The sequence below is a fragment of the Pseudophryne corroboree genome, chromosome 6, assembly GCF_028390025.1.
Source record: "Pseudophryne corroboree isolate aPseCor3 chromosome 6, aPseCor3.hap2, whole genome shotgun sequence".
Classification (NCBI taxonomy): domain Eukaryota; kingdom Metazoa; phylum Chordata; class Amphibia; order Anura; family Myobatrachidae; genus Pseudophryne; species Pseudophryne corroboree.
The window spans coordinates 97,324,034-97,348,112 of NC_086449.1; the positions used below are offsets into that span (position 1 = coordinate 97,324,034).

Below are 24,079 nucleotides of genomic sequence, written 5' to 3' on the forward strand. Positions count from 1 at the left end.
TTACAATATTGAAGGTAAGGACAATTGAAGAAACTAAGCAGATTCTTTGAATGTGCTTGCACAATTTGTCTTTACTGCTTATTGTGAAGCTATCTTTCCATACTTTGAATCATTTCTTTGTGAATCATTTTCTTGAAATCTGGAAAGCTGACATAAATTCCTGAATACAGGAAACTCAAATGAATGGACTCTGAGCAACTTCATCACAGGCTGAAAAGATCATTTTGCAGTCACAAAGAAAATTGTTTGTGAGATGTTTATGGGAAATAAGCCCTGCAGCAAGTGTACAGTCAACTCTCAGACTTTGATTCTGTATATACTTCAATAACCATCAAAGCTTGAAACAGGTTCATAAACATGATGAACACTCCAAGAGGCATAAGCCAGCTGGGCCAGTGGCGCAATGGATAACGCTTCTGACTACGGATCAGAAGATTGTAGGTTCGACTCCTACCTGGCTCGTTTAAGTTGCCGCGATCGTATAGTGGTTAGTACTCTGCGTTGTGGCCGCAGCAACCCTGGTTCGAACCCAGGTCACGGCATTTTCATTTTATTTCTCACACATCGATTTCTTTACAATATTGAAGGTAAGGACAATTGAAGAAACTGAGCAGATTCTTTGAATGTGCTTGCACAATTTGTCTTTACTGCTTATTGTGAAGCTATCTTTCCATACTTTGAATCATTTCTTGATCATTTCTTTGTGAATCATTTTCTTGAAATCTGGAAAGCTGACATAAATTCCTGAATACAGGAAACTCAAATGAATGGACTCTGAGCAAGTTCATCACAGGCTGAAAAGATCATTTTGCAGTCACAAAGAAAATTGTTTGTGAGATGTTTATGGGAAATAAGCCCTGCAGCAATTGTACAGTCAACTCTCAAAATTTGATTCTGTATATACTTGAATAACCATCAAAGCTTGAAACAGGTTCAAAAACATGATGAACACTCCAAGTGGCATAAGACAGCTGGGCCAGTGGCGCAATGGATAAGGCGTCTGACTACAGATCAGAAGATTGAAGGTTCAACTCCTACCTGGCTCGTTTAAGTTGCCGTGATCATATAGTGGTTAGTACTCTGCGTTGTGGCCGCAGCAACCCCGATTCGAATCTAGGTCACGGCATTTTTATTTTATATCTCACACATCCATTTCTTTACAATATTGAAGGTAAGGACAATTGAAGAAACTAAGTAAATTCTTTGAATGTGCTTGCACAATTTGTCTTTACTGCTTATTGTGAAACTATCTTTCCATACTTTGAATCATTTCTTGATCATTTCTTTGTGAATCATTTTCTTGAAATCTGGAAAACTGACATAAATTCCTGAATACAGGAAACTAAAATGAATGGACTCTGAGCAATTTCATCACAGGCTGAAAAGATCATTTTGCAGTCACAAAGAAAATTGTTTGTGAGATGTTTATGGGAAATAAGCCCTGCAGCAAGTGTACAGTCAACTCTCAGACTTTGATTCTGTATATACTTCAATAACCATCAAAGCTTGAAACAGGTTCAAAAACATGATGAACACTCCAAAAAGCATAAGGCAACTGGGCCAGTGGCGCAATGGATAACGCGTCTGACTACGGATCAGAAGATTGTAGGTTCGACTCCTACCTGGCTCGTTTAAGTTGCCGTGATCGTATAGTGGTTAGTACTCTGCGTTGTGGCCGCAGCAACCCTGGTTCGAATCCAGGTCACGGCATTTTCATTTTATTTCTCACACATCGATTTCTTTACAATATTGAAGGTAAGGACAATTGAAGAAACTAAGCAGATTCTTTGAATGTGCTTGCACAATTTGTCTTTACTGCTTATTGTGAAGCTATCTTTCCATACTTTGAATCATTTCTTGATCATTTCTTTGTGAATCATTTTCTTGAAATCTGGAAAGCTGACATAAATTCCTGAATACAGGAAACTCAAATGAATTGACTCTGAGCAAGTTCATCACAGGCTGAAAAGATCATTTTGCAGTCACAAAGAAAATTGTTTGTGAGATGTTTATGGGAAATAAGCCCTGCAGCAAGTGTACAGTCAACTCTCAAAATTTGATTCTGTATATACTTCAATAACCATCAAAGCTTGAAATAGTTCAAAAACATGATGAACACTCCAAGTGGCATAAGACAGCTGGGCCAGTGGCGCAATGGATAACGCGTCTGACTATGGATCAGAAGATTGTAGGTTCGACTCTTACCTGGCTTGTTTAAGTTTCCGTGATTGTATAGTGGTTAGTACTCTGCGTTGTGGCCGCAGCAACCCAGGTTCGAATCCGGGTCGCAGCATTTTCATTTTATTTCTCACACATCCATTTCTTTACAATATTGAAGGTAAGGACAATTGAAGAAACTAAGCAGATTCTTTGAATGTGCTTGCACAATTTGTCTTTACTGCTTATTGTGAAGCTATCTTTCCATACTTTGAATCATTTCTTGATCATTTCTTTGTGAATCATTTTCTTGAAATCTGGAAAGCAGACATAAATTCCTGAATACAGGAAACTAAAATGAATGGACTCTGAGCAAGTTCATCACAGGCTGAAGAGATCATTTTGCAGTCACAAAAAAAATTGTTTGTGAGATGTTTATGGGAAATAAGCCCTGCAGCAAGTGTACAGTCAACTCTCAGATTTTGATTCTGTATATACTTCAATAACCATCAAAGCTTGAAACAGGTTCAAAAACATGATGAACACTCCAAGAGGCATAATGCAGCTGGGCCAGTGGCGCAATGGATAATGCGTCTGACTTCGGATCAGAAGATTGTAGGTTTGACTCCTACCTGGCTTGTTTAAGTTGCCGTGATCGTATAGTGGTTAGTACTCTACGTTGTGGCCGCAGCAACCCTGGTTTGAATCCAGGTCACGGCATTTTCATTTTATTTCTCACACATCCATTTCTTTACAATACTGAAGGTAAGGACAATTGAAGAAACTAAGCAGATTCTTTTAATGTGCTTGCACAATTTGTCTATACTGCTTATTGTGAAGCTATCTTTCCATACTTTGAATCATTTCTTGATCATTTCTTTGTGAATCATTTTCTTGAAATCTGGAAAGCTGACATAAATTCCTGAATACAGGAAACTCAAATGAATGGACACTGAGCAAGTTCATCACAGGCTGAAAAGATCATTTTGCAGTCACAAAGAAAATTGTTTGTGAGATGTTTATGGGAAATAAGCCCTGCAGCAAGTGTACAGTCAACTCTCAAAATTTGATTCTGTATATACTTCAATAACCATCAAAGCTTGAAACAGGTTCAAAAACATGATGAACACTCCAAGTGGCATAAGACAGCTGGGCCAGTGGCGCAATGGATAATGCGTCTGAATACAGATCAGAAGATTGAAGGTTCGATTCCTACCTGGCTCGTTAAAGTTGCCGTGATCGTATAGTGGTTAGTACTCTGCGTTGTGGCCGCAGCAACCCTGGTTTGAATCCGGGTCATGGCATTTTCATTTTATTTCTCACACATCCATTTCTTTACAATATTGAAGGTAAGGACAATTGAAGAAACTAAGCAGATTCTTTGAATGTGCTTGCACAATTTGTCTTTACTGCTTATTGTAAAGCTATCTTTCCATACTTTGAATCATTTCTTGATCATTTCTTTGTGAATCATTTTCTTGAAATCTGGAAAGCTGACATAAATTCCTGAATACAGGAAACTAAAATGAATTGACTCTGAGCAAGTTCATCACAGGCTGAAAAGATCATTTTGCAGTCACAAAGAAAATTATTTGTGAGATGTTTATGGCAAATAAGCCCTGCAGCAAGTGTACAGTCTACTCTCAAAATTTGATTCTGTATATACTTCAATAACCATCAAAGCTTGAAATAGTTCAAAAACATGATGAACACTCCAAGTGGCATAAGACAGCTGGGCCAGTGGCGCAATGGATAACGCGTCTGACTACGGATCAGAAGATTGTAGGTTCGACTCTTACCTGGCTCGTTTAAGTTTCCGTGATTGTATAGTGGTTAGTACTCTGCGTTGTGGCCGCAGCAACCCCGGTTCGTATCCGGGTCACAGCATTTTCATTTTATTTCTCACACATCCATTTCTTTACAATATTGAAGGTAAGGACAATTGAAGAAACTAAGCAGATTCTTTGAATGTGCTTGCACAATTTGTCTTTACTGCTTATTGTGAAGCTATCTTTCCATACTTTGAATCATTTCTTGATCATTTCTTTGTGAATCATTTTCTTGAAATCTGGAAAGCTGACATAAATTCCTGAATACAGGAAACTCAAATGAATGGACTCTGAGCAAGTTCATCACAGGCTGAAAAGATCATTTTGCAGTCACAAAGAAAATTGTTTGTGAGATGTTTATGGGAAATAAGCCCTGCAGCAAGTGTACAGTCAACTCTCAAAATTTGATTCTGTATATACTTCAATAACCATCAAAGCTTGAAACAGGTTCAAAAACATGATGAACACTCCAAGTGGCATAAGACAGCTGGGCCAGTGGCGCAATGGATAATGCGTCTGACTACAGATCAGAAGATTGAAGGTTCGATTCCTACCTGGCTCGTTTAAGTTGCCGTGATCGTATAGTGGTTAGTACTCTGCGTTGTGGCCGCAGCAACCCTGGTTTGAATCCGGGTCATGGCATTTTCATTTTATTTCTCACACATCCATTTCTTTACAATATTGAAGGTAAGGACAATTGAAGAAACTAAGCAGATTCTTTGAATGTGCTTGCACAATTTGTCTTTACTGCTTATTGTAAAGCTATCTTTCCATACTTTGAATCATTTCTTGATCATTTCTTTGTGAATCATTTTCTTGAAATCTGGAAAGCTGACATAAATTCCTGAATACAGGAAACTAAAATGAATTGACTCTGAGCAAGTTCATCACAGGCTGAAAAGATCATTTTGCAGTCACAAAGAAAATTGTTTGTGAGATGTTTATGGCAAATAAGCCCTGCAGCAAGTGTACAGTCTACTCTCAAAATTTGATTCTGTATATACTTCAATAACCATCAAAGCTTGAAATAGTTCAAAAACATGATGAACACTCCAAGTGGCATAAGACAGCTGGGCCAGTGGCGCAATGGATAACGCGTCTGACTACGGATCAGAAGATTGTAGGTTCGACTCTTACCTGGCTCGTTTAAGTTTCCGTGATTGTATAGTGGTTAGTACTCTGCGTTGTGGCCGCAGCAACCCCGGTTCGAATCCAGGTCACGGCATTTTCATTTTATTTCTCACACATCCATTTCTTTACAATACTGAAGGTAAGGACAATTGAAGAAACTAAGCAGATTCTTTGAATGTGCTTGCACAATTTGTCTATACTGCTTATTGTGAAGCTATCTTTCCATACTTTGAATCATTTCTTGATCATTTCTTTGTGAATCATTTTCTTGAAATCTGGAAAGCTGACATAAAATCCTGAATACCGGAAACTCAAATGAATGGACTCTGAGCAAGTTCATCACAGGCTGAAAAGATCATTTTGCAGTCACAAAGAAAATTGTTTGTGAGATGTTTATGGGAAATAAGCCCTGCAGCAATTGTACAGTCAACTCTCAAAATTTGATTCTGTATATACTTCAACAACCATCTAAGCTTGAAACAGGTTCAAAAACATGATGAACACTCCAAGTGGCATGAGACAGCTGGGCCAGTGGCGCAATGGATGACACGTCTGACTACGGATCAGAAGATTGTAGGATCGACTCCTACCTGGCTCGTTTAAGTTGCCGTGATCGTATAGTGGTTAGTACTCTGCGTTGTGGCCGCAGCAACCCCGGTTCGAATCCGAGTCAAAGCATTTTCATTTTATTTCTCACACATCCATTTCTTTACAATATTGAAGGTAAGGACAATTGAAGAAACTAAGCAGATTCTGTGAATGTGCTTGCACAATTTGTCTTTACTGCTTATTGTGAAGCTATCTTTCCATACTTTGAATCATTTCTTTGTGAATCATTTTCTTGAAATCTGGAAAGCTGACATAAATTCCTGAATACAGGAAACTAAAATGAATGGACTCTGAGCAAGTTCATCACAGGCTGAAAAGATCATTTTGCAGTCACAAAGAAAATTGTTTGTGAGATGTTTTTGGGAAATAAGCCCTGCAGCAAGTGTACAGTCAACTCTCAGACTTTGATTCTGTATATACTTCAATAACCATCAAAGCTTGAAACAGGTTCAAAAACATGATGAACACTCCAAGAGGCATAAGGCAGCTGGGCCAGTGGCACAATGGATAACGCGTCTGACTACGGATCAGAAGATTGTAGGTTCGACTCCTACCTGGCTCGTTTAAGTTTCCGTGATTGTATAGTGGTTAGTACTCTGCGTTGTGGCCGCAGCAACCCAGGTTCGAATCTGGGTCACAGCATTTTCATTTTATTTCTCACACATCCATTTCTTTACAATATTGAAGGTAAGGACAATTGAAGAAACTAAGCAGATTCTTTGAATGTGCTTGCACAATTTGTCTTTACTGCTTATTGTGAAGCTATCTTTCCATACTTTGAATCATTTCTTGATCATTTCTTTGTAAATCATTTTCTTGAAATCTGGAAAGCTGACATAAATTCCTGAATACAGGAAACTCAAATGAATGGACTCTGAGCAAGTTCATCACAGGCTGAAAAGATCATTTTGCAGTCACAAAGAAAATTGTTTGTGAGATGTTTATGGGAAATAAGCCCTGCAGCAAGTGTACAGTCAACTCTCAAAATTTGATTCTGTATATACTTCAACAACCATCTAAGCTTGAAACAGGTTCAAAAACATGATGAACACTCCAAGTGGCATAAGACAGTTGGGCCAGTGGCGCAATGGATAACGCGTCTGACTACGGATCAGAAGATTGTAGGTTCGACACCTACCTGGCTCGTTTAAGTTGCCGTGATCATATAGTGGTTAGTACTCTGCGTTGTGGCCGCAGCAACCCTGGTTCGAATCCAAGTCACAGCATTTTCATTTTATTTCTCACACATCCATTTCTTTACAATATTGAAGGTAAGGACAATTGAAGAAACTAAGCAGATTCTTTGAATGTGCTTGCACAATTTGTCTTTACTGCTTATTGTGAAGCTATCTTTCCATACTTTGAATCATTTCTTTGTGAATCTTTTTCTTGAAATCTGGAAAGCTGACATAAATTCCTGAATACAGGAAACTTAAATGAATGGACTCTGAGCAAGTTCATCACAGGCTGAAAAGATCATTTTGCAGTCACAAAAAAAATTGTTTGTGAGATGTTTATGGGAAATAAGCCCTGCAGCAAGTGTACAGTCAACTCTCAGACTTTGATTCTGTATATACTTCAATAACCATCAAAGCTTGAAACAGGTTCAAAAACATGATGAACACTCCAAGTGGCATAAGGCAGCTGGGCCAGTGGTGCTATGGATGACGCGTCTGACTACGGATCAGAAGATTGTAGGTTCGACTCCTACCTGGCTTGTTTAAGTTGCCGTGATCGTATAGTGGTTAGTACTCTGCGTTGTGGCCGCAGCAACCCCGGTTCGAATCCAGGTCACGGCATTTTCATTTTATTTCTCACACATCCATTTCTTTACAATACTGAAGGTAAGGACAATTGAAGAAACTAAGCAGATTCTTTGAATGTGCTTGCACAATTTGTCTATACTGCTTATTGTGAAGCTATCTTTCCATACTTTGAATCATTTCTTGATCATTTCTTTGTGAATCATTTTCTTGAAATCTGGAAAGCTGACATAAAATCCTGAATACCGGAAACTCAAATGAATGGACTCTGAGCAAGTTCATCACAGGCTGAAAAGATCATTTTGCAGTCACAAAGAAAATTGTTTGTGAGATGTTTATGGGAAATAAGCCCTGCAGCAAGTGTACAGTCAACTCTCAGACTTTGATTCTGTATATACTTCAATAACCATCAAAGCTTGAAACAGGTTCAAAAACATGATGAACACTCCAAGTGGCATAAGACAGCTGGGCCAGTGGCGCAATGGATAACGCGTCTGACTACGGATCAGAAGATTGTAGGATTGACTCCTACCTGGCTCGTTTAAGTTGCCGTGATCGTATAGTGGTTAGTACTCTGCGTTGCGGCCGCAGCAACCCCGGTTCGAATCCGGGTCACGGCATTTTCATTTTATTTCTCACACAACCATTTCTTTACAATATTGAAGGTAAGGACAATTGAAGAAACTAAGCAGATTCTTTGAATGTGCTTGCACAATTTGTCTTTACTGCTTATTGTGAAGCTATCTTTCCATACTTTGAATCATTTCTTTGTGAATCATTTTCTTGAAATCTGGAAAGCTGACATAAATTCCTGAATACCGGAAACTAAAATGAATGGACTCTGAGCAAGTTCATCACAGGCTGAAAAGATCATTTTGCAGTCACAAAAAAAAATGTTTGTGAGATGTTTATGGGAAATAAGCCCTGCAGCAAGTGTACAGTCAACTCTCAGACTTTGATTCTGTATATACTTCAATAACCATCAAAGCTTGAAACAGGTTCAAAAACATGATGAACACTCCAAGTGGCATAAGGCAGCTGGGCCAGTGGTGCTATGGATAACGCGTCTGACTACAGATCAGAAGATTGTAGGTTCGACACCTACCTGGCTCGTTTAAGTTGCCGTGATCGTATAGTGGTTAGTACTCTGCGTTGTGGCCGCAGCAACCCTGGTTCGAATCCAGGTCACAGCATTTTCATTTTATTTCTCACACATCCATTTCTTTACAATATTGAAGGTAAGGACAATTGAAGAAACTAAGCAGATTCTTTGAATGTGCTTGCACAATTTGTCTTTACTGCTTATTGTGAAGCTATCTTTCCATACTTTGAATCATTTCTTTGTGAATCTTTTTCTTGAAATCTGGAAAGCTGACATAAATTCCTGAATACAGGAAACTTAAATGAATGGACTCTGAGCAAGTTCATCACAGGCTGAAAAGATCATTTTGCAGTCACAAAAAAAATTGTTTGTGAGATATTTATGGGAAATAAGCCCTGCAGCAAGTGTACAGTCAACTCTCAGACTTTGATTCTGTATATACTTCAATAACCATCAAAGCTTGAAACAGGTTCAAAAACATGATGAACACTCCAAGTGGCATAAGGCAGCTGGGCCAGTGGTGCTATGGATAACGCGTCTGACTACGGATCAGAAGATTGTAGGTTCGACTCCTACCTGGCTTGTTTAAGTTGCCGTGATCGTATAGTGGTTAGTACTCTGCGTTGTGGCCGCAGCAACCCCGGTTCGAATCCAGGTCACGGCATTTTCATTTTATTTCTCACACATCCATTTCTTTACAATACTGAAGGTAAGGACAATTGAAGAAACTAAGCAGATTCTTTGAATGTGCTTGCACAATTTGTCTATACTGCTTATTGTGAAGCTATCTTTTCATACTTTGAATCATTTCTTGATCATTTCTTTGTGAATCATTTTCTTGAAATCTGGAAAGCTGACATAAATTCCTGAATACCGGAAACTCAAATGAATGGACTCTGAGCAAGTTCATCACAGGCTGAAAAGATCATTTTGCAGTCACAAAGAAAATTGTTTGTGAGATGTTTATGGGAAATAAGCCCTGCAGCAAGTGTACAGTCAACTCTCAAAATTTGATTCTGTATATACTTCAATAACCATCAAAGCTTGAAACAGGTTCAAAAACATGATGAACACTCCTAGTGACACGAGACATCTGGGCCAGTGGCGCAATGGATAACGCGTCTGACTACGGATCAGAAGATTGTAGGTTCGACTCCTACCTGGTTCGTTTAAGTTGCCGTGATCGTATAGTGGTTAGTACTCTGTGTTGTGGCCGCAGCAACCCTGGTTTGAATCCGGGTCACGGCATTTTCATTTTATTTCTCACACATCCATTTCTTTACAATATTGAAGGTAAGGACAATTGAAGAAACTAAGCAGATTCTTTGAATGTGCTTGCACAATTTGTCTTTACTGCTTATTGTAAAGCTATCTTTCCATACTTTGAATCATTTCTTGATCATTTCTTTGTGAATCATTTTCTTGAAATCTGGAAAGCTGACATAAATTCCTGAATACAGGAAACTCAAATGAATTGACTCTGAGCAAGTTCATCACAGGCTGAAAAGATCATTTTGCAGTCACAAAAAAAAATTGTTTGTGAGATGTTTATGGGAAATAAGCCCTGCAGCAAGTGTACAGTCAACTCTCAGACTTTGATTCTGTATATACTTCAATAACCATCAAAGCTTGAAACAGGTTCAAAAACATGATGAACACTCCAAGAGGCATAAGGCAGCTGGGCCAGTGGCGAAATGGATAACGCGTCTGACTACGGATCAGAAGATTGTAGGTTCGACTCCTACCTGGCTCGTTTAAGTTGCAATGATCGTATAGTGGTTCGTACTCTACGTTGTGGCCGCAGCAACCCCGGTTCAAATCCAGGTCACGGCATTTTCATTTTATTTCTCACACATCCATTTCTTTACAATACTGAAGGTAAGGACAATTGAAGAAACTAAGCAGATTCTTTGAATGTGCTTGCACAATTTGTCTTTACTGCTTATTGTGAAGCTATCTTTCCATACTTTGAATCATTTCTTGATCATTTCTTTGTAAATCATTTTCTTGAAATCTGGAAAGCTGACATAAATTCCTGAATACAGGAAACTAAAATGAATGGACTCTGAGCAAGTTCATCACAGGCTGAAAAGATCATTTTGCAGTCACAAAGAAAATTGTTTGTGAGATGTTTATGGGAAATAAGCCCTGCAGCAAGTGTACAGTCAACTCTCAAAATTTGATTCTGTATATACTTCAATAACCATCAAAGCTTGAAACAGGTTCAAAAACATGATGAACACTCCAAGTGACATAAGACATCTGGGCCAGTGGTGCAATGGATAACGCGTCTGACTACGGATCAGAAGATTGTAGGTTCAACTCCTACCTGGTTCATTTAAGTTGCCGTGATCGTATAGTGGTTAGTACTCTGCGTTGTGGCCGCAGCAACCCTGGTTTGAATCTGGGTCACGGCATTTTCATTTTATTTCTCACACATCCATTTCTTTACAATATTGAAGGTAAGGACAATTGAAGAAACTAAGCAGATTCTTTGAATGTGCTTGCACAATTTGTCTTTACTGCTTATTGTGAAGCTATCTTTCCATACTTTGAATCATTTCTTGATCATTTCTTTGTGAATCATTTTCTTGAAATCTGGAAAGCTGACATAAATTCCTGAATACAGGAAACTCAAATGAATGGACTCTGAGCAAGTTCATCACAGGCTGAAAAGATCATTTTGCAGTCACAAAGAAAATTGTTTGTGAGATGTTTATGGGAAATAAGCCCTGCAGCAAGTGTACAGTCAACTCTCAAAATTTGATTCTGTATATACTTCAACAACCATCTAAGCTTGAAACAGGTTCAAAAACATGATGAACACTCCAAGTGGCATAAGACAGCTGGGCCAGTGGCGCAATGGATAACGCGTCTGACTACGGATCAGAAGATTGTAGGATCGACTCCTACCTGGCTCGTTTAAGTTGCCGTAATCGTATAGTGGTTAGTACTCTGCGTTGTGGCTGCAGCAACCCCGGTTCGAATCCGGGTCACGGCATTTTCATTTTATTTCTCACACATCCATTTCTTTACAATATTGAAGGTAAGGACAATTGAAGAAACTAAGCAGATTCTTTGAATGTGCTTGCACAATTTGTCTTTACTGCTTATTGTGAAGCTATCTTTCCATACTTTGAATCATTTCTTTGTGAATCTTTTTCTTGAAATCTGGAAAGCTGACATAAATTCCTGAATACAGGAAACTAAAATGAATGGACTCTGAGCAAGTTCATCACAGGCTGAAAAGATCATTTTGCAGTCACAAAAAAAATAGTTTGTGAGATGTTTATGGGAAATAAGCCCTGCAGCAAGTGTACAGTCAACTCTCAGACTTTGATTCTGTATATACTTCAATAACCATCAAAGCTTGAAACAGGTTCAGAAACATGATGAACACTCCAAGTGGCATAAAGCAGCTGGGCCAGTGGCGCAATGGATAACGCGTCTGACTACGGATCAGAAGATTGTAGGTTTGACTCCTACCTGGCTCGTTTAAGTTGCCGTGATCGTATAGTGGTTAGTACTCTGCGTTGTGGCCGCAGCAACCCTGGTTCGAATCCAGGTCACAGCATTTTCATTTTATTTCTCACACATCCATTTCTTTACAATACTGAAGGTAAGGACAATTGAAGAAACTAAGCAGATTCTTTGAATGTGCTTGCACAATTTGTCTTTACTGCTTATTGTAAAGCTATCTTTCCATACTTTGAATCATTTCTTGATCATTTCTTTGTGAATCATTTTCTTGGAATCTGGAAAGCTGACATAAATTCCTGAATACAGGAAACTCAAATGAATGGACTCTGAGCAAGTTCATCACAGGCTGAAAAGATCATTTTGCAGTCACAAAGAAAATTGTTTGTGAGATGTTTATGGGAAATAAGCCCTGCAGCAAGTGTACAGTCAACTCTCAAAATTTGATTCTGTATATACTTCAATAACCATCAAAGCTTGAAACAGGTTCAAAAACATGATGAACACTCCAAGTGACATAAGACATCTGGGCCAGTGGCGCAATGGATAACGCGTCTGACTACGGATAAGAAGAATGTAGGTTCGACTCCTACCTGGTTCGTTTAAGTTGCCGTGATCGTATAGTGGTTAGTACTCTGCGTTGTGGCCGCAGCAACACTGGTTTGAATCCGGGTCACGGCATTTTCATTTTATTTCTCACACATCCATTTCTTTACAATATTGAAGGTAAGGACAATTGAAGAAACTAAGCAGATTCTTTGAATGTGCTTGCACAATTTGTCTTTACTGCTTATTGTAAAGCTATCTTTCCATACTTTGAATAATTTCTTGATCATTTCTTTGTGAATCATTTTCTTGAAATCTGAAAAGCTGACATAAATTCCTGAATACAGGAAACTCAAATGAATTGACTCTGAGCAAGTTCATCACAGGCTGAAAAGATCATTTTGCAGTCACAAAGAAAGTTGTTTGTGAGATGTTTACGGGAAATAAGCCCTGCAGCAAGTGTACAGTCAACTCTCAAAATTTGATTCTGTATATACTTCAATAACCATCAAAGCTTGAAATAGTTCAAAAACATGATGAACACTCCAAGTGGCATAAGACAGCTGGGCCAGTGGCGCAATGGATAACGCGTCTGACTACGGATCAGAAGATTGTAGGTTCGACTCCTACCTGGCTCGTTTAAGTTGTCGTGATCGTATAGTGGTTAGTACTCTGCGTTGTGGCCGCAGCAACCCCGGTTCGAATCCGGGTCACGGCATTTTCATTTTATTTCTCATACATCCATTTCTTTACAATATTGAAGGTAAGGACAATTGAAGAAACTAAGCAGATTCTTTGAATGTGCTTGCACAATTTGTCTTTACTGCTTATTGTGAAGCTATCTTTCCATACTTTGAATCATTTCTTGATCATTTCTTTGTGAATCATTTTCTTGAAATCTGGAAAGCTGACATAAATTCCTGAATACAGGAAACTCAAATGAATTGACTCTGAGCAAGTTCATCACAGGCTGAAAAGATCATTTAGCAGTCACAAAGAAAATTGTTTGTGAGATGTTTATGGGAAATAAGCCCTGCAGCAAGTGTACAGTCAACTCTCAAAATTTTATTCTGTATATACTTCAATAACCATCAAAGCTTGAAACAGGTTCAAAAACATGATGAACACTCCAAGTGGCATAAGACAGCTGGGCCAGTGGCGCAATGGATAACGCGTCTGACTACGGATCAGCAGATTGTAAGTTCGACTCCTACCTGGCTCGTTTAAGTTGCCGTGATCGTATAGTGGTTAGTACTCTGCGTTGTGGCCGCAGCAACCCTGGTTCGAATCTGGGTCACGGCATTTTCATTTTATTTCTCACACATCCATTTCTTTACAATATTGAAGGTAAGGACAATTGAATAAACTAAGTAGATTCTTTGAATGTGCTTGCACAATTTGTCTTTACTGCTTATTGTGAAGCTATCTTTCCATACTTTGAATCATTTCTTGATCATTTCTTTGTGAATCATTTTCTTGAAATCTGGAAAGCTGACATAAATTCCTGAATACAGGAAACTCAAATGAATGGACTCTGAGCAACTTCATCACAGGCTGAAAAGATCATTTTGCAGTCACAAAGAAAATTGTTTGTGAGATGTTTATGGGAAATAAGCCCTGCAGCAAGTGTACAGTCAACTCTCAGACTTTGATTCTGTATATACTTCAATAACCATCAAAGCTTGAAACAGGTTCAAAAACATGATGAACACTCCAAGAGACATAAGGCAGCTGGGCCAGTGGCGCAATGGATAACGCGTCTGACTACGGATCAGAAGATTGTAGGTTCGACTCCTACCTGGCTCGTTTAAGTTGCCGTGATCGTATAGTGGTTAGTACTCTGCGTTGTGGCCGCAGCAACAACCCTGGTTCGAATCCAGGTCACGGCATTTTCATTTTATTTCTCACACATCGATTTCTTTACAATATTGAAGGTAAGGACAATTGAAGAAACTAAGCAGATTCTTTGAATGTGCTTGCACAATTTGTCTTTACTGCTTATTGTGAAGCTATCTTTCCATACTTTGAATCATTTCTTGATCATTTCTTTGTGAATCATTTTCTTGAAATCTGGAAAGCTGACATAAATTCCTGAACACAGGAAACTCAAATGAATGGACTCTGAGCAAGTTCATCACAGGCTGAAAAGATCATTTTGCAGTCACAAAGAAAATTGTTTGTGAGATGTTTATGGGAAATAAGCCCTGCAGCAAGTGTACAGTCAACTCTCAAAATTTGATTCTGTATATACTTCAATAACCATCAAAGCTTGAAATAGTTCAAAAACATGATGAACACTCCAAGTGGCATAAAACAGCTGGGCCAGTGGCGCAATGGATAACGCGTCTGACTAAGGATCAGAAGATTGTAGGTTCAACTCTTACCTGGCTCGTTTAAGTTTCCGTGATTGTATAGTGGTTAGTACTCTTCGTTGTAGCTGCATCAATCCAGGTTTGAATCCGGGTCACAGCATTTTCATTTTATTTCTCACACATCCATTTCTTTACAATATTGAAGGTAAGGACAATTGAAGAAACTAAGCAGATTCTTTGAATGTGCTTGCACAATTTGTCTTTACTGCTTATTGTGAAGCTATCTTTCCATACTTTGAATCATTTCTTGATCATTTCTTTGTGAATCATTTTCTTGAAATCTGGAAAGCTGACATAAATTCCTGAATACAGGAAACTCAAATGAATGGACTCTGAGCAAGTTCATCACAGGCTGTAAAGATCTTTTTGCAGTCACAAAGAAAATTGTCTGTGAGATGTTTATGGGAAATAAGCCCTGCAGCAAGTGTACAGTCAACTCTCAGACTTTGATTCTGTATATACTTCAATAACCATCAAAGCTTGAAACAGGTTCAAAAACATGATGAACACTCCAAGTGGCATAAGGCAGCTGGGCCAGTGGTGCTATGGATGACGCGTCTGACTACGGATCAGAAGATTGTAGGTTCGACTCCTACCTGGCTTGTTTAAGTTGCCGTGATCGTATAGTGGTTAGTACTCTGCGTTGTGGCCGCAGCAACCCCGGTTCGAATCCAGGTCACGGCATTTTCATTTTATTTCTCACACATCCATTTCTTTACAATACTGAAGGTAAGGACAATTGAAGAAACTAAGCAGATTCTTTGAATGTGCTTGCACAATTTGTCTATACTGCTTATTGTGAAGCTATCTTTCCATACTTTGAATCATTTCTTGATCATTTCTTTGTGAATCATTTTCTTGAAATCTGGAAAGCTGACATAAAATCCTGAATACCGGAAACTCAAATGAATGGACTCTGAGCAAGTTCATCACAGGCTGAAAAGATCATTTTGCAGTCACAAAGAAAATTGTTTGTGAGATGTTTATGGGAAATAAGCCCTGCAGCAAGTGTACAGTCAACTCTCAAAATTTGATTCTGTATAAACTTCAACAACCATCTAAGCTTGAAACAGGTTCAAAAACATGATGAACACTCCAAGTGGCATAAGACAGCTGGGCCAGTGGCGCAATGGATAACGCGTCTGACTACGGATCAGAAGATTGTAGGATCGACTCCTACCTGGCTCGTTTAAGTTGCCGTGATCGTATAGTGGTTAGTACTCTGCGTTGTGGCCGCAGCAACCCCGGTTCGAATCCGGGTCACGGCATTTTCATTTTATTTCTCATACATCCATTTCTTTACAATATTGAAGGTAAGGACAATTGAAGAAACTAAGCAGATTCTTTGAATGTGCTTGCACAATTTGTCTTTACTGCTTATTGTGAAGCTATCTTTCCATACTTTGAATCATTTCTTTGTGAATCTTTTTCTTGAAATCTGGAAAGCTGACATAAATTCCTGAATACAGGAAACTTAAATGAATGGACTCTGAGCAAGTTCATCACAGGCTGAAAAGATCATTTTGCAGTCACAAAAAAAATTGTTTGTGAGATGTTTATGGGAAATAAGCCCTGCAGCAAGTGTACAGTCAACTCTCAGACTTTGATTCTGTATATACTTCAATAACCATCAAAGCTTGAAACAGGTTCAAAAACATGATGAACACTCCAAGTGGCATAAGACAGCTGGGCCAGTGGCGCAATGGATAACGCGTCTGACTACGGATCAGAAGATTGTAGGATCGACTCCTACCTGGCTCGTTTAAGTTGCCGTGATCGTATAGTGGTTAGTACTCTGCGTTGCGGCCGCAGCAACCCCGGTTCGAATCCGGGTCACGGCATTTTCATTTTATTTCTCACACAACCATTTCTTTACAATATTGAAGGTAAGGACAATTGAAGAAACTAAGCAGATTCTTTGAATGTGCTTGCACAATTTGTCTTTACTGCTTATTGTGAAGCTATCTTTCCATACTTTGAATCATTTCTTTGTGAATCATTTTCTTGAAATCTGGAAAGCTGACATAAATTCCTGAATACCGGAAACTAAAATGAATGGACTCTGAGCAAGTTCATCACAGGCTGAAAAGATCATTTTGCAGTCACAAAAAAAAATGTTTGTGAGATGTTTATGGGAAATAAGCCCTGCAGCAAGTGTACAGTCAACTCTCAGACTTTGATTCTGTATATACTTCAATAACCATCAAAGCTTGAAACAGGTTCAAAAACATGATGAACACTCCAAGTGGCATAAGGCAGCTGGGCCAGTGGTGCTATGGATAACGCGTCTGACTACAGATCAGAAGATTGTAGGTTCGACACCTACCTGGCTCGTTTAAGTTGCCGTGATCGTATAGTGGTTAGTACTCTGCGTTGTGGCCGCAGCAACCCTGGTTCGAATCCAGGTCACAGCATTTTCATTTTATTTCTCACACATCCATTTCTTTACAATATTGAAGGTAAGGACAATTGAAGAAACTAAGCAGATTCTTTGAATGTGCTTGCACAATTTGTCTTTACTGCTTATTGTGAAGCTATCTTTCCATACTTTGAATCATTTCTTTGTGAATCTTTTTCTTGAAATCTGGAAAGCTGACATAAATTCCTTAATACAGGAAACTTAAATGAATGGACTCTGAGCAAGTTCATCACAGGCTGAAAAGATCATTTTGCAGTCACAAAAAAAATTGTTTGTGAGATATTTATGGGAAATAAGCCCTGCAGCAAGTGTACAGTCAACTCTCAGACTTTGATTCTGTATATACTTCAATAACCATCAAAGCTTGAAACAGGTTCAAAAACATGATGAACACTCCAAGTGGCATAAGGCAGCTGGGCCAGTGGTGCTATGGATAACGCGTCTGACTACGGATCAGAAGATTGTAGGTTCGACTCCTACCTGGCTTGTTTAAGTTGCCGTGATCGTATAGTGGTTAGTACTCTGCGTTGTGGCCGCAGCAACCCCGGTTCGAATCCAGGTCACGGCATTTTCATTTTATTTCTCACACATCCATTTCTTTACAATACTGAAGGTAAGGACAATTGAAGAAACTAAGCAGATTCTTTGAATGTGCTTGCACAATTTGTCTATACTGCTTATTGTGAAGCTATCTTTCCATACTTTGAATCATTTCTTGATCATTTCTTTGTGAATCATTTTCTTGAAATCTGGAAAGCTGACATAAATTCCTGAATACCGGAAACTCAAATGAATGGACTCTGAGCAAGTTCATCACAGGCTGAAAAGATCATTTTGCAGTCACAAAGAAAATTGTTTGTGAGATGTTTATGGGAAATAAGCCCTGCAGCAAGTGTACAGTCAACTCTCAAAATTTGATTCTGTATATACTTCAATAACCATCAAAGCTTGAAACAGGTTCAAAAACATGATGAACACTCCTAGTGACACGAGACATCTGGGCCAGTGGCGCAATGGATAACGCGTCTGACTACGGATCAGAAGATTGTAGGTTCGACTCCTACCTGGTTCGTTTAAGTTGCCGTGATCGTATAGTGGTTAGTACTCTGTGTTGTGGCCGCAGCAACCCTGGTTTGAATCCGGGTCACGGCATTTTCATTTTATTTCTCACACATCCATTTCTTTACAATATTGAAGGTAAGGACAATTGAAGAAACTAAGCAGATTCTTTGAATGTGCTTGCACAATTTGTCTTTACTGCTTATTGTAAAGCTATCTTTCCATACTTTGAATCATTTCTTGATCATTTCTTTGTGAATCATTTTCTTGAAATCTGGAAAGCTGACATAAATTCCTGAATACAGGAAACTCAAATGAATTGACTCTGAGCAAGTTCATCACAGGCTGAAAAGATCATTTTGCAGTCACAAAAAAAAATTGTTTGTGAGATGTTTATGGGAAATAAGCCCTGCAGCAAGTGTACAGTCAACTCTCAGACTTTGATTCTGTATATACTTCAATAACCATCAAAGCTTGAAACAGGTTCAAAAACATGATGAACACTCCAAGAGGCATAAGGCAGCTGGGCCAGTGGCGCAATGGATAACGCGTCTGACTACGGATCAGAAGATTGTAGGTTCGACACCTACCTGGCTCGTTTAAGTTGCCGTGATCGTATAGTGGTTAGTACTCTGCGTTGTGGCCGCAGCAACCCTGGTTCGAATCCAGGTCACAGCATTTTCATTTTATTTCTCACACATCCATTTCTTTACAATATTGAAGGTAAGGACAATTGAAGAAACTAAGCAGATTCTTTGAATGTGCTTGCACAATTTGTCTTTACTGCTTATTGTGAAGCTATCTTTCCATACTTTGAATCATTTCTTTGTGAATCTTTTTCTTGAAATCTGGAAAGCTGACATAAATTCCTTAATACAGGAAACTTAAATGAATGGACTCTGAGCAAGTTCATCACAGGCTGAAAAGATCATTTTGCAGTCACAAAAAAAATTGTTTGTGAGATATTTATGGGAAATAAGCCCTGCAGCAAGTGTACAGTCAACTCTCAGACTTTGATTCTGTATATACTTCAATAACCATCAAAGCTTGAAACAGGTTCAAAAACATGATGAACACTCCAAGTGGCATAAGGCAGCTGGGCCAGTGGTGCTATGGATAACGCGTCTGACTACGGATCAGAAGATTGTAGGTTCGACTCCTACCTGGCTTGTTTAAGTTGCCGTGATCGTATAGTGGTTAGTACTCTGCGTTGTGGCCGCAGCAACCCCGGTTCGAATCCAGGTCACGGCATTTTCATTTTATTTCTCACACATCCATTTCTTTACAATACTGAAGGTAAGGACAATTGAAGAAACTAAGCAGATTCTTTGAATGTGCTTGCACAATTTGTCTATACTGCTTATTGTGAAGCTATCTTTCCATACTTTGAATCATTTCTTGATCATTTCTTTGTGAATCATTTTCTTGAAATCTGGAAAGCTGACATAAATTCCTGAATACCGGAAACTCAAATGAATGGACTCTGAGCAAGTTCATCACAGGCTGAAAAGATCATTTTGCAGTCACAAAGAAAATTGTTTGTGAGATGTTTATGGGAAATAAGCCCTGCAGCAAGTGTACAGTCAACTCTCAAAATTTGATTCTGTATATACTTCAATAACCATCAAAGCTTGAAACAGGTTCAAAAACATGATGAACACTCCTAGTGACACGAGACATCTGGGCCAGTGGCGCAATGGATAACGCGTCTGACTACGGATCAGAAGATTGTAGGTTCGACTCCTACCTGGTTCGTTTAAGTTGCCGTGATCGTATAGTGGTTAGTACTCTGTGTTGTGGCCGCAGCAACCCTGGTTTGAATCCGGGTCACGGCATTTTCATTTTATTTCTCACACATCCATTTCTTTACAATATTGAAGGTAAGGACAATTGAAGAAACTAAGCAGATTCTTTGAATGTGCTTGCACAATTTGTCTTTACTGCTTATTGTAAAGCTATCTTTCCATACTTTGAATCATTTCTTGATCATTTCTTTGTGAATCATTTTCTTGAAATCTGGAAAGCTGACATAAATTCCTGAATACAGGAAACTCAAATGAATTGACTCTGAGCAAGTTCATCACAGGCTGAAAAGATCATTTTGCAGTCACAAAAAAAAATTGTTTGTGAGATGTTTATGGGAAATAAGCCCTGCAGCAAGTGTACAGTCAACTCTCAGACTTTGATTCTGTATATACTTCAATAACCATCAAAGCTTGAAACAGGTTCAAAAACATGATGAACACTCCAAGAGGCATAAGGCAGCTGGGCCAGTGGCGAAATGGATAACGCGTCTGACTACGGATCAGAAGATTGTAGGTTCGACTCCTACCTGGCTCGTTTAAGTTGCAATGATCGTATAGTGGTTCGTACTCTACGTTGTGGCCGCAGCAACCCCGGTTCAAATCCAGGTCACGGCATTTTCATTTTATTTCTCACACATCCATTTCTTTACAATACTGAAGGTAAGGACAATTGAAGAAACTAAGCAGATTCTTTGAATGTGCTTGCACAATTTGTCTTTACTGCTTATTGTGAAGCTATCTTTCCATACTTTGAATCATTTCTTGATCATTTCTTTGTAAATCATTTTCTTGAAATCTGGAAAGCTGACATAAATTCCTGAATACAGGAAACTAAAATGAATGGACTCTGAGCAAGTTAATCACAGGCTGAAAAGATCATTTTGCAGTCACAAAGAAAATTGTTTGTGAGATGTTTATGGGAAATAAGCCCTGCAGCAAGTGTACAGTCAACTCTCAAAATTTGATTCTGTATATACTTCAATAACCATCAAAGCTTGAAACAGGTTCAAAAACATGATGAACACTCCAAGTGACATAAAACATCTGGGCCAGTGGTGCAATGGATAACGCGTCTGACTACGGATCAGAAGATTGTAGGTTCAACTCCTACCTGGTTCATTTAAGTTGCCGTGATCGTATAGTGGTTAGTACTCTGCGTTGTGGCCGCAGCAACCCTGGTTTGAATCTGGGTCACGGCATTTTCATTTTATTTCTCACACATCCATTTCTTTACAATATTGAAGGTAAGGACAATTGAAGAAACTAAGCAGATTCTTTGAATGTGCTTGCACAATTTGTCTTTACTGCTTATTGTGAAGCTATCTTTCCATACTTTGAATCATTTCTTGATCATTTCTTTGTGAATCATTTTCTTGAAATCTGGAAAGCTGACATAAATTCCTGAATACAGGAAACTCAAATGAATGGACTCTGAGCAAGTTCATCACAGGCTGAAAAGATCATTTTGCAGTCACAAAGAAAATTGTTTGTGAGATGTTTATGGGAAATAAGCCCTGCAGCAAGTGTACAGTCAACTCTCAAAATTTGATTCTGTATATACTTCAACAACCATCTAAGCTTGAAACAGGTTCAAAAACATGATGAACACTCCAAGTGGCATAAGACAGCTGGGCCAGTGGCGCAATGGATAACGCGTCTGACTACGGATCAGAAGATTGTAGGATCGACTCCTACCTGGCTCGTTTAAGTTGCTGTAATCGTATAGTGGTTAGTACTCTGCGTTGTGGCTGCAGCAACCCCGGTTCGAATCCGGGTCACGGCATTTTCATTTTATTTCTCACACATCCATTTCTTTACAATATTGAAGGTAAGGACAATTGAAGAAACTAAGCAGATTCTTTGAATGTGCTTGCACAATTTGTCTTTACTGCTTATTGTGAAGCTATCTTTCCATACTTTGAATCATTTCTTTGTGAATCTTTTTCTTGAAATCTGGAAAGCTGACATAAATTCCTGAATACAGGAAACTAAAATGAATGGACTCTGAGCAAGTTCATCACAGGCTGAAAAGATCATTTTGCAGTCACAAAAAAAATAGTTTGTGAGATGTTTATGGGAAATAAGCCCTGCAGCAAGTGTACAGTCAACTCTCAGACTTTGATTCTGTATATACTTCAATAACCATCAAAGCTTGAAACAGGTTCAGAAACATGATGAACACTCCAAGTGGCATAAAGCAGCTGGGCCAGTGGCGCAATGGATAACGCGTCTGACTACGGATCAGAAGATTGTAGGTTTGACTCCTACCTGGCTCGTTTAAGTTGCCGTGATCGTATAGTGGTTAGTACTCTGCGTTGTGGCCGCAGCAACCCTGGTTCGAATCCAGGTCACAGCATTTTCATTTTATTTCTCACACATCCATTTCTTTACAATACTGAAGGTAAGGACAATTGAAGAAACTAAGCAGATTCTTTGAATGTGCTTGCACAATTTGTCTTTACTGCTTATTGTAAAGCTATCTTTCCATACTTTGAATCATTTCTTGATCATTTCTTTGTGAATCATTTTCTTGAAATCTGGAAAGCTGACATAAATTCCTGAATACAGGAAACTCAAATGAATGGACTCTGAGCAAGTTCATCACAGGCTGAAAAGATCATTTTGCAGTCACAAAGAAAATTGTTTGTGAGATGTTTATGGGAAATAAGCCCTGCAGCAAGTGTACAGTCAACTCTCAAAATTTGATTCTGTATATACTTCAATAACCATCAAAGCTTGAAACAGGTTCAAAAACATGATGAACACTCCAAGTGACATAAGACATCTGGGCCAGTGGCGCAATGGATAACGCGTCTGACTACGGATAAGAAGATTGTAGGTTCGACTCCTACCTGGTTCGTTTAAGTTGCCGTGATCGTATAGTGGTTAGTACTCTGCGTTGTGGCCGCAGCAACACTGGTTTGAATCCGGGTCACGGCATTTTCATTTTATTTCTCACACATCCATTTCTTTACAATATTGAAGGTAAGGACAATTGAAGAAACTAAGCAGATTCTTTGAATGTGCTTGCACAATTTGTCTTTACTGCTTATTGTAAAGCTATCTTTCCATACTTTGAATAATTTCTTGATCATTTCTTTGTGAATCATTTTCTTGAAATCTGAAAAGCTGACATAAATTCCTGAATACAGGAAACTCAAATGAATTGACTCTGAGCAAGTTCATCACAGGCTGAAAAGATCATTTTGCAGTCACAAAGAAAGTTGTTTGTGAGATGTTTACGGGAAATAAGCCCTGCAGCAAGTGTACAGTCAACTCTCAAAATTTGATTCTGTATATACTTCAATAACCATCAAAGCTTGAAATAGTTCAAAAACATGATGAACACTCCAAGTGGCATAAGACAGCTGGGCCAGTGGCGCAATGGATAACGCGTCTGACTACGGATCAGAAGATTGTAGGTTCGACTCCTACCTGGCTCGTTTAAGTTGTCGTGATCGTATAGTGGTTAGTACTCTGCGTTGTGGCCGCAGCAACCCCGGTTCGAATCCGGGTCACGGCATTTTCATTTTATTTCTCATACATCCATTTCTTTACAATATTGAAGGTAAGGACAATTGAAGAAACTAAGCAGATTCTTTGAATGTGCTTGCACAATTTGTCTTTACTGCTTATTGTGAAGCTATCTTTCCATACTTTGAATCATTTCTTGATCATTTCTTTGTGAATCATTTTCTTGAAATCTGGAAAGCTGACATAAATTCCTGAATACAGGAAACTCAAATGAATTGACTCTGAGCAAGTTCATCACAGGCTGAAAAGATCATTTAGCAGTCACAAAGAAAATTG

At 38.8% G+C, this 24,079-nt stretch overlaps 35 non-coding genes across 35 annotated transcripts; all 35 read left to right on the forward strand.

Moving 5' to 3' along the window:
* Positions 1–389: 389 nt before the first annotated feature.
* TRNAR-ACG (transfer RNA arginine (anticodon ACG)) lies at positions 390–462 on the forward strand. The gene has a single exon. It is a non-coding gene; the product is annotated as a tRNA-Arg (tRNA).
* Positions 463–1,557: 1,095 nt separating this feature from the next.
* TRNAR-ACG (transfer RNA arginine (anticodon ACG)) lies at positions 1,558–1,630 on the forward strand. Its single transcript has one exon. It is a non-coding gene; the product is annotated as a tRNA-Arg (tRNA).
* An 8-nt stretch (positions 1,631–1,638) lies between these two features.
* TRNAH-GUG (transfer RNA histidin (anticodon GUG)) lies at positions 1,639–1,710 on the forward strand. Its single transcript has one exon. It is a non-coding gene; the product is annotated as a tRNA-His (tRNA).
* A 430-nt stretch (positions 1,711–2,140) lies between these two features.
* Positions 2,141–2,213, forward strand: TRNAH-AUG (transfer RNA histidin (anticodon AUG)). The gene has a single exon. It is a non-coding gene; the product is annotated as a tRNA-His (tRNA).
* A 1,678-nt stretch (positions 2,214–3,891) lies between these two features.
* Positions 3,892–3,964, forward strand: TRNAR-ACG (transfer RNA arginine (anticodon ACG)). The gene has a single exon. It is a non-coding gene; the product is annotated as a tRNA-Arg (tRNA).
* A 1,094-nt stretch (positions 3,965–5,058) lies between these two features.
* On the forward strand, positions 5,059–5,131 carry TRNAR-ACG (transfer RNA arginine (anticodon ACG)). Its single transcript has one exon. It is a non-coding gene; the product is annotated as a tRNA-Arg (tRNA).
* A 1,084-nt stretch (positions 5,132–6,215) lies between these two features.
* TRNAR-ACG (transfer RNA arginine (anticodon ACG)) lies at positions 6,216–6,288 on the forward strand. Its single transcript has one exon. It is a non-coding gene; the product is annotated as a tRNA-Arg (tRNA).
* A 511-nt stretch (positions 6,289–6,799) lies between these two features.
* TRNAR-ACG (transfer RNA arginine (anticodon ACG)) lies at positions 6,800–6,872 on the forward strand. The gene has a single exon. It is a non-coding gene; the product is annotated as a tRNA-Arg (tRNA).
* A 1,084-nt stretch (positions 6,873–7,956) lies between these two features.
* TRNAR-ACG (transfer RNA arginine (anticodon ACG)) lies at positions 7,957–8,029 on the forward strand. The gene has a single exon. It is a non-coding gene; the product is annotated as a tRNA-Arg (tRNA).
* Positions 8,030–8,037: 8 nt separating this feature from the next.
* Positions 8,038–8,109, forward strand: TRNAR-GCG (transfer RNA arginine (anticodon GCG)). The gene has a single exon. It is a non-coding gene; the product is annotated as a tRNA-Arg (tRNA).
* Positions 8,110–9,686: 1,577 nt separating this feature from the next.
* On the forward strand, positions 9,687–9,759 carry TRNAR-ACG (transfer RNA arginine (anticodon ACG)). The gene has a single exon. It is a non-coding gene; the product is annotated as a tRNA-Arg (tRNA).
* A 512-nt stretch (positions 9,760–10,271) lies between these two features.
* On the forward strand, positions 10,272–10,344 carry TRNAR-ACG (transfer RNA arginine (anticodon ACG)). The gene has a single exon. It is a non-coding gene; the product is annotated as a tRNA-Arg (tRNA).
* Positions 10,345–10,855: 511 nt separating this feature from the next.
* TRNAR-ACG (transfer RNA arginine (anticodon ACG)) lies at positions 10,856–10,928 on the forward strand. The gene has a single exon. It is a non-coding gene; the product is annotated as a tRNA-Arg (tRNA).
* Positions 10,929–11,439: 511 nt separating this feature from the next.
* Positions 11,440–11,512, forward strand: TRNAR-ACG (transfer RNA arginine (anticodon ACG)). Its single transcript has one exon. It is a non-coding gene; the product is annotated as a tRNA-Arg (tRNA).
* Positions 11,513–12,012: 500 nt separating this feature from the next.
* On the forward strand, positions 12,013–12,085 carry TRNAR-ACG (transfer RNA arginine (anticodon ACG)). Its single transcript has one exon. It is a non-coding gene; the product is annotated as a tRNA-Arg (tRNA).
* Positions 12,086–12,596: 511 nt separating this feature from the next.
* TRNAR-ACG (transfer RNA arginine (anticodon ACG)) lies at positions 12,597–12,669 on the forward strand. The gene has a single exon. It is a non-coding gene; the product is annotated as a tRNA-Arg (tRNA).
* Positions 12,670–13,179: 510 nt separating this feature from the next.
* TRNAR-ACG (transfer RNA arginine (anticodon ACG)) lies at positions 13,180–13,252 on the forward strand. The gene has a single exon. It is a non-coding gene; the product is annotated as a tRNA-Arg (tRNA).
* An 8-nt stretch (positions 13,253–13,260) lies between these two features.
* On the forward strand, positions 13,261–13,332 carry TRNAH-GUG (transfer RNA histidin (anticodon GUG)). The gene has a single exon. It is a non-coding gene; the product is annotated as a tRNA-His (tRNA).
* A 1,015-nt stretch (positions 13,333–14,347) lies between these two features.
* On the forward strand, positions 14,348–14,420 carry TRNAR-ACG (transfer RNA arginine (anticodon ACG)). Its single transcript has one exon. It is a non-coding gene; the product is annotated as a tRNA-Arg (tRNA).
* Positions 14,421–14,428: 8 nt separating this feature from the next.
* On the forward strand, positions 14,429–14,503 carry TRNAH-GUG (transfer RNA histidin (anticodon GUG)). The gene has a single exon. It is a non-coding gene; the product is annotated as a tRNA-His (tRNA).
* A 430-nt stretch (positions 14,504–14,933) lies between these two features.
* TRNAL-AAG (transfer RNA leucine (anticodon AAG)) lies at positions 14,934–15,006 on the forward strand. The gene has a single exon. It is a non-coding gene; the product is annotated as a tRNA-Leu (tRNA).
* Positions 15,007–16,101: 1,095 nt separating this feature from the next.
* TRNAR-ACG (transfer RNA arginine (anticodon ACG)) lies at positions 16,102–16,174 on the forward strand. The gene has a single exon. It is a non-coding gene; the product is annotated as a tRNA-Arg (tRNA).
* Positions 16,175–16,182: 8 nt separating this feature from the next.
* Positions 16,183–16,254, forward strand: TRNAH-GUG (transfer RNA histidin (anticodon GUG)). The gene has a single exon. It is a non-coding gene; the product is annotated as a tRNA-His (tRNA).
* Positions 16,255–16,674: 420 nt separating this feature from the next.
* TRNAR-ACG (transfer RNA arginine (anticodon ACG)) lies at positions 16,675–16,747 on the forward strand. The gene has a single exon. It is a non-coding gene; the product is annotated as a tRNA-Arg (tRNA).
* An 8-nt stretch (positions 16,748–16,755) lies between these two features.
* On the forward strand, positions 16,756–16,827 carry TRNAR-GCG (transfer RNA arginine (anticodon GCG)). Its single transcript has one exon. It is a non-coding gene; the product is annotated as a tRNA-Arg (tRNA).
* A 1,577-nt stretch (positions 16,828–18,404) lies between these two features.
* On the forward strand, positions 18,405–18,477 carry TRNAR-ACG (transfer RNA arginine (anticodon ACG)). The gene has a single exon. It is a non-coding gene; the product is annotated as a tRNA-Arg (tRNA).
* Positions 18,478–18,989: 512 nt separating this feature from the next.
* TRNAR-ACG (transfer RNA arginine (anticodon ACG)) lies at positions 18,990–19,062 on the forward strand. The gene has a single exon. It is a non-coding gene; the product is annotated as a tRNA-Arg (tRNA).
* Positions 19,063–20,146: 1,084 nt separating this feature from the next.
* TRNAR-ACG (transfer RNA arginine (anticodon ACG)) lies at positions 20,147–20,219 on the forward strand. The gene has a single exon. It is a non-coding gene; the product is annotated as a tRNA-Arg (tRNA).
* A 512-nt stretch (positions 20,220–20,731) lies between these two features.
* Positions 20,732–20,804, forward strand: TRNAR-ACG (transfer RNA arginine (anticodon ACG)). Its single transcript has one exon. It is a non-coding gene; the product is annotated as a tRNA-Arg (tRNA).
* A 511-nt stretch (positions 20,805–21,315) lies between these two features.
* TRNAR-ACG (transfer RNA arginine (anticodon ACG)) lies at positions 21,316–21,388 on the forward strand. The gene has a single exon. It is a non-coding gene; the product is annotated as a tRNA-Arg (tRNA).
* Positions 21,389–21,899: 511 nt separating this feature from the next.
* Positions 21,900–21,972, forward strand: TRNAR-ACG (transfer RNA arginine (anticodon ACG)). The gene has a single exon. It is a non-coding gene; the product is annotated as a tRNA-Arg (tRNA).
* Positions 21,973–22,472: 500 nt separating this feature from the next.
* Positions 22,473–22,545, forward strand: TRNAR-ACG (transfer RNA arginine (anticodon ACG)). Its single transcript has one exon. It is a non-coding gene; the product is annotated as a tRNA-Arg (tRNA).
* A 511-nt stretch (positions 22,546–23,056) lies between these two features.
* On the forward strand, positions 23,057–23,129 carry TRNAR-ACG (transfer RNA arginine (anticodon ACG)). Its single transcript has one exon. It is a non-coding gene; the product is annotated as a tRNA-Arg (tRNA).
* Positions 23,130–23,639: 510 nt separating this feature from the next.
* On the forward strand, positions 23,640–23,712 carry TRNAR-ACG (transfer RNA arginine (anticodon ACG)). The gene has a single exon. It is a non-coding gene; the product is annotated as a tRNA-Arg (tRNA).
* An 8-nt stretch (positions 23,713–23,720) lies between these two features.
* On the forward strand, positions 23,721–23,792 carry TRNAH-GUG (transfer RNA histidin (anticodon GUG)). The gene has a single exon. It is a non-coding gene; the product is annotated as a tRNA-His (tRNA).
* Positions 23,793–24,079: the final 287 nt, after the last annotated feature.